We start from the raw sequence: 8,352 nt of genomic DNA, 5'->3' as shown, positions 1-8,352 counted from the left end.
AATTAACCTTAGTGTTCTATTTTTCCATACTAAAGTCATCCATGTTAAAGTCCTCACTCTCTATTTTCTAATTTGTATTTATATATGGCCTCACTCTCTTTTTGCTAATTTGTAGGTGCATCGGCGGGGTTCGACTGTGGCAGAGCTCAACATAGCCGAAGGTTTCAACGAAGGTAGGCACGACAGTATGTATCTCTTCTCATTCAGCTTTTGTTTTTTTTCTTTCTCTCTCTTATCTGGTTTTGTGTTTGGCTCAGGGTTGAGGATGTGTGGAGGTCTCAATCGTGAAGTGGTATTATAGAAGTCTTTAAGGATGGTCTTAGTAAAACCAAGGAGACATAGGGAGATCGAATCTTTTTTACAGCAATGGCGAGACCTACTTCAACCTTCACTCTCCATTTTTATTTCATGGTTATATTATTATGCCTCATTCTAGCTACTTCAAGTGGTGTAGTATATATTTTGTCTCTTATAGAAATATTTCTTTCTCTATTTGTTTGGTTGCCGAGAAAATATGAGACAAAAGCTCAACTTTATTCATACTTAGTCTCAATTTTCCATATATTTGGTCAATGTTTGTGTGAAACTGAGTCAGCCAACTGTGAAATCTGTTTTCTTCATCTCATGTGGTTGTTTGTTTGAGTTGAACACCAACACAAGCACACTTTCATGGGCTTTTACTAGTTATCTTAGGAGCATTTTCATGGTTTAACTTTATAAATAAATAAAGGATTAACTTTTTTTTGTGGGCTAATGTTAATGAGGTGATTGTTGGAAGTGGATGTCCTAATTTTCTAAGGAAAGCTATTAATTCAGCTAAAAGATTGAGAGCCTATGTCAGACTCGATGAAGGGGATGTATGAGATTTTCCTCTTTGTAATATTTTAGCATTTAAATTTTGAGAAAAGAAGTCATGGCTATATCTCTATGCATCGTACTCTCTCTGTCCGCCTCTCAATGATATATATGTTAGTGCATTTAATATATATGCACATATATATAATTTACTGAATGAAAATGCCATGAATATTGTTGTAAATTATATAATATGTGAGGGTTTTTGATGTATTCAACTATGTTTAGTTATGGAATTCCCTTTTGGGTGTGTTTGGAAGCTCCTTGTGCTTGCTCTGGAATTGCCTAATTCTAATCCTTTTTTTGCTTTTCTTGTTCAAAAACTTTCAGTTTGCACATAAAGATTGTATACAGGAATGGTGTAACAAGAAAGGGAATACAACCTGTGAAATATGTCTTCATGTAAGAATTCAAATGATTTAGATTTCTCTGTTTTTGAAACTTATTTTTTCGGGTCCTTTTTTTGTATTTGCATTTCAGAAAACTACACTGGTTTTGCATTTGAATTGATCGAACCAAGTTTTTATCGTTTTAAGTTTGTTCATGATTTTGGTTGCCTCAATATTTATGTTTTTGCTCAACTTTTCTTTTATGTTTACAAGAATTACTCTGTTTTTCAGTTTACAAGAATTACTTTATATGCTTTCTTTGGGGGCTGATTTTCCCTTGACTTTTCCAGTAGAATTTAAATTTTGGTTTTTGATTTAAGAGTGTTTTCTGATGATTTTAGTTTTTGGGTCTTGCTTACAATAATGATGTCTACATACCATAATCTTGATTTGGGAAGGACTGTTTTGGATTTGGTTGCTTGTGGCTGTTCATCCAGCTCTTCATTCTACACCTATATATCTAATTAACTCGTAAGATGCACGTCATTGTTTATAAGATATTTTAGGCAACTTGTGATTTTTTTTTTGTTCTTTAATAAATTTTGATAGCAGAGATGAATTTCCTTTGTTGCAGCAATTTTGTGGAGGACAAGCTACAAGGTAAATTTTGTGGAGGAATAGCTTTTATAAATTTTGATAGCATAGATGTATTAAAGAGAAGGCTACAAAGTGTTCTCAATAACATAGAATAAATGTGAGATGGATACAAGAGCCAATAAGATGATGCTTACTTGGAGGGAATCATCAAGGTAATTTGCATAGTTATATTTAAGTTCATAATTAGTAGTCTCTGTCTCATATATATTTCATGATTCTCCATCCAGCAATTTAAGTATCATGTTTGGTTAATAGAGATGGACACACTTAAATCTAGAACTCACCATAGGATGATGTGAATCCTCTCTGTAAACTTGATATGAAATCTTTTTGAGAGCTAATGCAAGTATTATTTTATTTTTGCATACCTGATCTTGCAACAAGTTTATATGTTTTATCCTCGTGCTTAGTTAAAATCACTTTGATTGTTGCAGCAATCACAAGTGCATGTGCAAAGTGCATAGTTTGAGGTTTTCAAACAGGTTGCTGCATTTTGTTTATGCAATATTTTTTCATGGCAACTTTTCATTTGGCTAGAAAATAATTGCTGGAAAACTTATTATATGTAGAAGTTGAACCTTGCATATAATAGCTTGTTGCTAAATTCTTATTTTCTTTCCCAATTTCCATGATCCTAGTTCATAGCTCCTACCATTTTTTCTTCTGGGTTTATTCTGGCTATATAGTGGCTGTAGTTAAGGTGTTTGGTAAAGGCAGATCTCTTTAATGCTTTAAATTTTGTTATCTATGTTTCTGTAAATCTGCTTGTATTCAAACCATTTATTAGAAATGTTGTTATGCATTATGCCAACACTACAACAATTATGCCCATATATTACACTAAAAAATCACATTACAACAATTATGCCCATATAATGCTTTCCCAACAACACTAACTGTTTTGGTTAGTTAGTTGTTCATTGTAACTAATTATTGTTATTTTGTAGATTAGTTACTTTATTAGTTTTGGTCTTTTCTGTATATATACTCTTTTGTATCATTACTTCATTAATGAGAATTGATTCTATTAATTTAGTCACTAAGTTTGTCTCTAAGTTTGATTCTATCTGCTTTTCTCTTTTTCCTCCTCTGGGTTGACGATGGTTCTTGGTTGTGGACGAGCTATTCTAATTATTTTTCTTCTATTTGGGTTTGCGTTATGCAGGTTTGTAGGCATGATGGTGGTGGTGGTGAGGGTTCGTGGTAGTGGCTCACGGGAAGGTGCTGATGCGATCATGCTTTCTGGAGAAACTGCCCACGGAAAGTAAGTTAACTAATTCATTTGGCCTTGGGTGGCCTCTTAATATATTTCCAATATGTAATGGCTATTGAAAAAGTATTATCAAAACTCAATAAATATGTTTGTTTACTAAATTTTTTGCTTTCTTTGTAGTAATGTGTATCCCACAAAAATAATTATAGTAGTATTCTCTAGTTAAAAAAATGTTAATGATTCTTAGACACTTTAGAGTTATCAGTTATGTATGACTTTTTCCTCTTGTCTGATGCAAATTTTCTGTCTTGTCATTTCCTTTCTTTTATTTTACATATCTGCCTTCTAATTTTGTGATTATAACAAAGATATCCATTGAAAGTTGTCAAAGTAATGCATACTGAGTTAATAGGATGTATGGCTGTACTCCTAAGTCATTATCGACCTTACTCAACAATATTTGCCTTCACAAATGAGTAAGTCTATCATGAAGAAAGATATGTAATTCATCTCCGATGTATCAATTCTACCTGTAATTTTGGTTCATAATTATTCTTCAGCGATTCGTATGCTAACACAGTGCGTTTATTAACAACATGGCTTTGGGCAAGTAGCATAAAATAACATTAGGAAGGTGAACATAAATAATATATTTAGCAGGAATTTTTTTTGACAAATTAGGTACACAGGAGTCTTCTGTAGTTAATGTATCATTATTTTGCCTGATGTACAGAAATGGGAAAAGAAAGTAAGTGAATAGGATTAGCAAAATATGTGCCAGCACAGCTGATGACATATTTTGACTCTTAAAGATTTCAATTTAGCTAAAATAAAGTTACTGGATGCATAATTATGAACTGAACTGATTTCGTAAACCATCTAAGTACTATTTCTTATCTGTTGTTTTAATTATCATCCATATTCACTAACGACATATTTTTTCTCATGCTAATTGAATATATTCAGCACTCAAAATATGCTTGGGTGCTTATTAAATTTGAGAGTAGCACGGTTCTGCAAGTGCAAAATATTTTATCTGACATGATAATTTGTGCTTAGCAGAGAAAGGATTAAGGAGAGGCTGGTGCTTTATCATGGTGTTCTGCCTATATATATGGAATTCTGAAATGACGCTGAAGAAACCTTCTCTAGAGCACTCAAGCTCTTACTGGTTAGTGAGGTTTAACTTCAATTTGCCAGCGCTGGAAATCGAAGCTTTTCATCTAATGCCCCACTGATTGAGAACTCTGATGCTCAGATTGTCATTCCAGATGTGAGTCTTTTTCCTTTTTCTTTTTGCTTTGTATAAATGTAGTTTATTCATTAATTGGGTGCTTATCATGAATGGATACAAAATATTAGATTAAACCCTGAAACTGCTTGTAATAAGTCTTTAAAGAGAATTAGATGAACTAACTTTTTTCCTTCTCATCAGTGATAAAAAAGTACTTAAAGAACAAGCTGGAACTTTTTAATTAATGGAATATTTCTGAAGACTTGACATGTGTTCATGTGTTGAGGTTTTCTATCACGTTTTTGCATTTTTAGTTACTATTTGGATAGCCGCATTTAAAAAACTTGTCAATGAGAGAGTTTGATAGTGACCACACAGTCTTTATTATCACAGTCCTAACTCACGAAACTAGTCATATTTTTTTAGTATTTGACTACGTTGTTTACTTGTATCTCATTTAGAGATTGACTCTTTTTTGGGATTGCTAAGTTATTTTTTGGAGTCTAATGTCAAAACTGGATATTTATGCAGCATTGTTCCTTTGTAAATTTCTATTTAATTAGCATTTGAAACATTAGAGGTGAAATTTGGGTTTTCAATAAGGTCTTCTATTTCTTTGAAACTCTTTTATGACTCTTTAATTTAAGGTCAATCACTAGAGTCTTGCTTGGTTTCTCACCAATGTTATTGGTACTGTAGAGTTATACACAGTATATCCCTTTGCCAATCAGTGACCTTGATTCTTGGTTGAAGACACCCTCCATATATGTTTTTGATTGCTCTGCGGCTGGGGGAATATTGTGAATGCTTTTATTGAGGTAAAGCTTTAACTCAAAACATATAATGAATTGATATATGTATTGATAATTAAGGTGCTACGTGACATGAATTCATTATCTGTAATTCAGATATTTATATATAAATATGTTTGTAAATATAGTGACTTGATTTGATGGTTTGGCAGCTTCATGATTGGATTGCTTCTAGCTCCTTTGGATCCACAAGGGATTGCATTCTACTTGGAGCTTGTGAAGCACATGAGACTCTTCCCCAAAGTGTTGAATTTCCTGCAGATGTGTTTACATCTTGTCTCACAACACCTATTAAGATGGCTTTGAGATGGTGAGCTTCTTTTCTTGTTCGTCTGTTAGGATCACCTATCGTGTTTATGCATCTTTATTTGAGATCATGCAGTTTTCTGGTTTTACCTTGTGGTGTTTATTCCATATTGGCTGCTTCCTAGTTATTTTTAATTTGTCAACTGAAAGTCTTTTAGTAGTGCTATTTGTTTAAAGCTGTAGGAAGTTAGAAATGGCATGGTATTTAAATTACAGAGAAATCAATCCTTATTCCTAAATCCAACTCGACCGATGCCTTGTGACGTGATTGGTTTGAATAGATGCTTTGAAATATACACAAGTTAGCTAATCTCTGCCTCTATTTTGGGCAGTGAATGATTTTTCTTATGAGACTAAATTTTTTTTGTTGTATTTTAAGTTGTGGATAACAATTGGTTTTTGTGTTGTGGATCATTAGATCTGTTTTATTAACATAAGGATCTAATATTTGCTTCTACATTTACTATCATTCTAGTCATAGAAATTTAGTATAGTTTAGTTACAAGTTTAATTGTTTTGCACCTATAAGGGCTCTATAACCCATGCTTGCAAACTGGAAGTGACATTAGGGAAATAGTGTTTGAAGTGTTTGTTGATAAGGAAGTTTTATACTGTATTTCAGATGAATTTGAATCTACTTTTCATGAGGCTTTTCTTAGTCGTCTTACGGAAACTAGTGCAACAGAAAGTTCATCTTTATGTGACCTTCCTAAACAGATGGAAGGTGATCAACAGAGAGCCTCTGAACAGACTAAGAACATCTTAAGTAATTTAGTTGCTGCTGTTGACAATTTGTGGTATCTAAAAGATGGAATACATACTGTAGTCTTGAAAAAACTTTCAGAAAATGGTAAGAGTTATGTGGGTTTTACAGTTTTATTTTTGTATGATACTTCAAGCACTGATCTGTAGACTTATCTCAGTTTTTGGTGGATCCTACTCCATTTTCTAGGATCTTGCAGGCAAAGGATACCAAGTGAATTAGATAGAGAGGTTAAGAACTTGAGGGTGGCATTTGCTGACCTGTTTTTGAAGCATAACACGTTCAAAGAAACTGCAAAGCCATCGAGATATTGATGCAAAGAATAAAGCCGAGTCTTGTGTTCTAGCTTTGGAGAAACTAGATAATTTATTTCAAGTTGATTTACTTTATATGCTTACAGGTGGAAACTAGCTTAAGTCTTGTGTTCTTAATAATAAAAGGACTTTTTTTTTTACAATGTGCAGGTATATTGAGATGATTTCTTTGGAGCAATTCTTGACAACATTTGTAGTTGAGGCCTTTAGAATGGAAGAATGTATTTCACTAATTTTTGTATACATTTCTTGTTTTGTATTTAGTGATAAAGGAATCTGAGTTGGGCATAAATTATGTTGTAATATGATTTCTTAAGCCTAGACTAGTAGACTAAATATTGTAATTACATTTGAGTAATTAATAAAAATTTATTTATGTTACTTTATTTGGCTTCAACTTTCATATTTGTTTTCCTAGTTTTGTGTAAGTAAAAAAAGATTATGTTTCTCTAAGCTAATATAACACATGTGTTATACTAAAGTGTAGTATAACACAAATAATATGTTATACTAAAGTGTAGTATAACACAAAAAATGTGTTATACTAAAGTGTAGTATAACACAAATTTATAAGTATTGAAATGTGTTATATAATCGACTATAAATAACATAATTAAACAATTATCTATTTATTAAAATAACACAGAAATTGTGTTATCGTTGATAGTATTATAACACATCTGTATAACAATGATAAAGTGTTATGTAAAGTACCCTGACCTACGAAAACATAGTCAGTCTTAACACATCAAAAAGTGTTATGGTATGTTTTGATAACACATTTTCGGTGTTATTAAAAGCATTTTTTCTTGTAGTGTAACTAGGTCTACACAGCTGATCTATCACTCTAGCAGACACAAATGAATGGGTAGCTCCCGAATCAATCAATGCAATAAAAGATGAACCAGCACAAGAAATCTGACCTGTCACAACTGAGGGGCTAGCCTCCGCCTCAGTCTGAGTCAAAGTGAATACTCTGGCAGGAGCGAGGCTGTCTCCCTGCTTCAGCTCCTCTTTTCTGGCCTGTGGACAGTCCTTCTTTAGATGATTGGCACTCCCACAGATAAAGTAGGCCCTGATCCTGCACTCACCCTGATGTCGCCGTCTGCACCTTGGACACACTAGAAAACTCCTCCAGTTGTCACCTCCGCCCTGATGGCCACTAAAAGCACCTCGTTCCCTCCTATCCGAGATAAGAAGAACAAAAGAATCTGGGGCCCTTCCTCTTTTGTTCACTAGAGCCACTACCCCGAATGAATCCAATAAAAGGAGGCATTGTCCCCCTGGCATCGCGCCAACAGTGCTCTCTCTCCAAATCTGATCCTCGACCCCCTCATCTGTAAGGTCCTTGTCCACAACCTAAGCATAGGTAGTAGTCTCTATATCTAAGGTGATCTTTACATCATGGGCGATCATAACATTCAATCCCCGCACAAATCTTTCTCTTCTTGCCGCATCAGTCGGCACTAAATTTGGCGCAAACTTTGCCAACCGGTCAAACTTCAAGGCGTACTCAGTAACATTCAACCAGTTCTGAGTTACGTTGATGAACTCATCAACCTTTGCATCTTGAATTGCAACACTGTAGTACTTCTCATTGAAGATGTTCCTGAATTCTTCCGAAGTCATAATTGACACATTCCTTCTCTAAACCACTACATCCCACTAGATGCGGGCATCTTCTCTGAACATGTAGCTGGCACAAGCTACCATCCCGTTCCCTTCAACCCTCATAAAATCCAGGATGAAGGAAACCATATTCATCCACTACTCTGCCTGCAGTGGGTCTGGTCCACCCTCAAAGGTGGGAGGATGTTTCTTCCTATGCCTCTCATATAAAGATTCCCACCTGTTCTCCATAACAGGCTG

At 34.2% G+C, this 8,352-nt stretch overlaps 1 long non-coding RNA gene across 1 annotated transcript; it reads left to right on the top strand.

Annotated features, from left to right (window-relative positions):
• The first annotated feature begins 4,131 nt into the window (after nucleotides 1-4,131).
• On the top strand, nucleotides 4,132-5,506 carry LOC133830619 (uncharacterized). Its single transcript, XR_009892145.1, has 3 exons — nucleotides 4,132-4,327; nucleotides 4,988-5,106; nucleotides 5,253-5,506. It is a non-coding gene; the product is annotated as an uncharacterized LOC133830619 (long non-coding RNA).
• Nucleotides 5,507-8,352: the final 2,846 nt, after the last annotated feature.

The sequence above is a fragment of the Humulus lupulus genome, chromosome 1, assembly GCF_963169125.1.
Source record: "Humulus lupulus chromosome 1, drHumLupu1.1, whole genome shotgun sequence".
In the NCBI taxonomy this organism is placed as follows: Eukaryota; Viridiplantae; Streptophyta; class Magnoliopsida; order Rosales; family Cannabaceae; genus Humulus; species Humulus lupulus.
The sequence above is the reverse complement of the archived record's forward strand: the minus strand, read 5'-3'. Positions and strand labels throughout refer to the sequence as shown.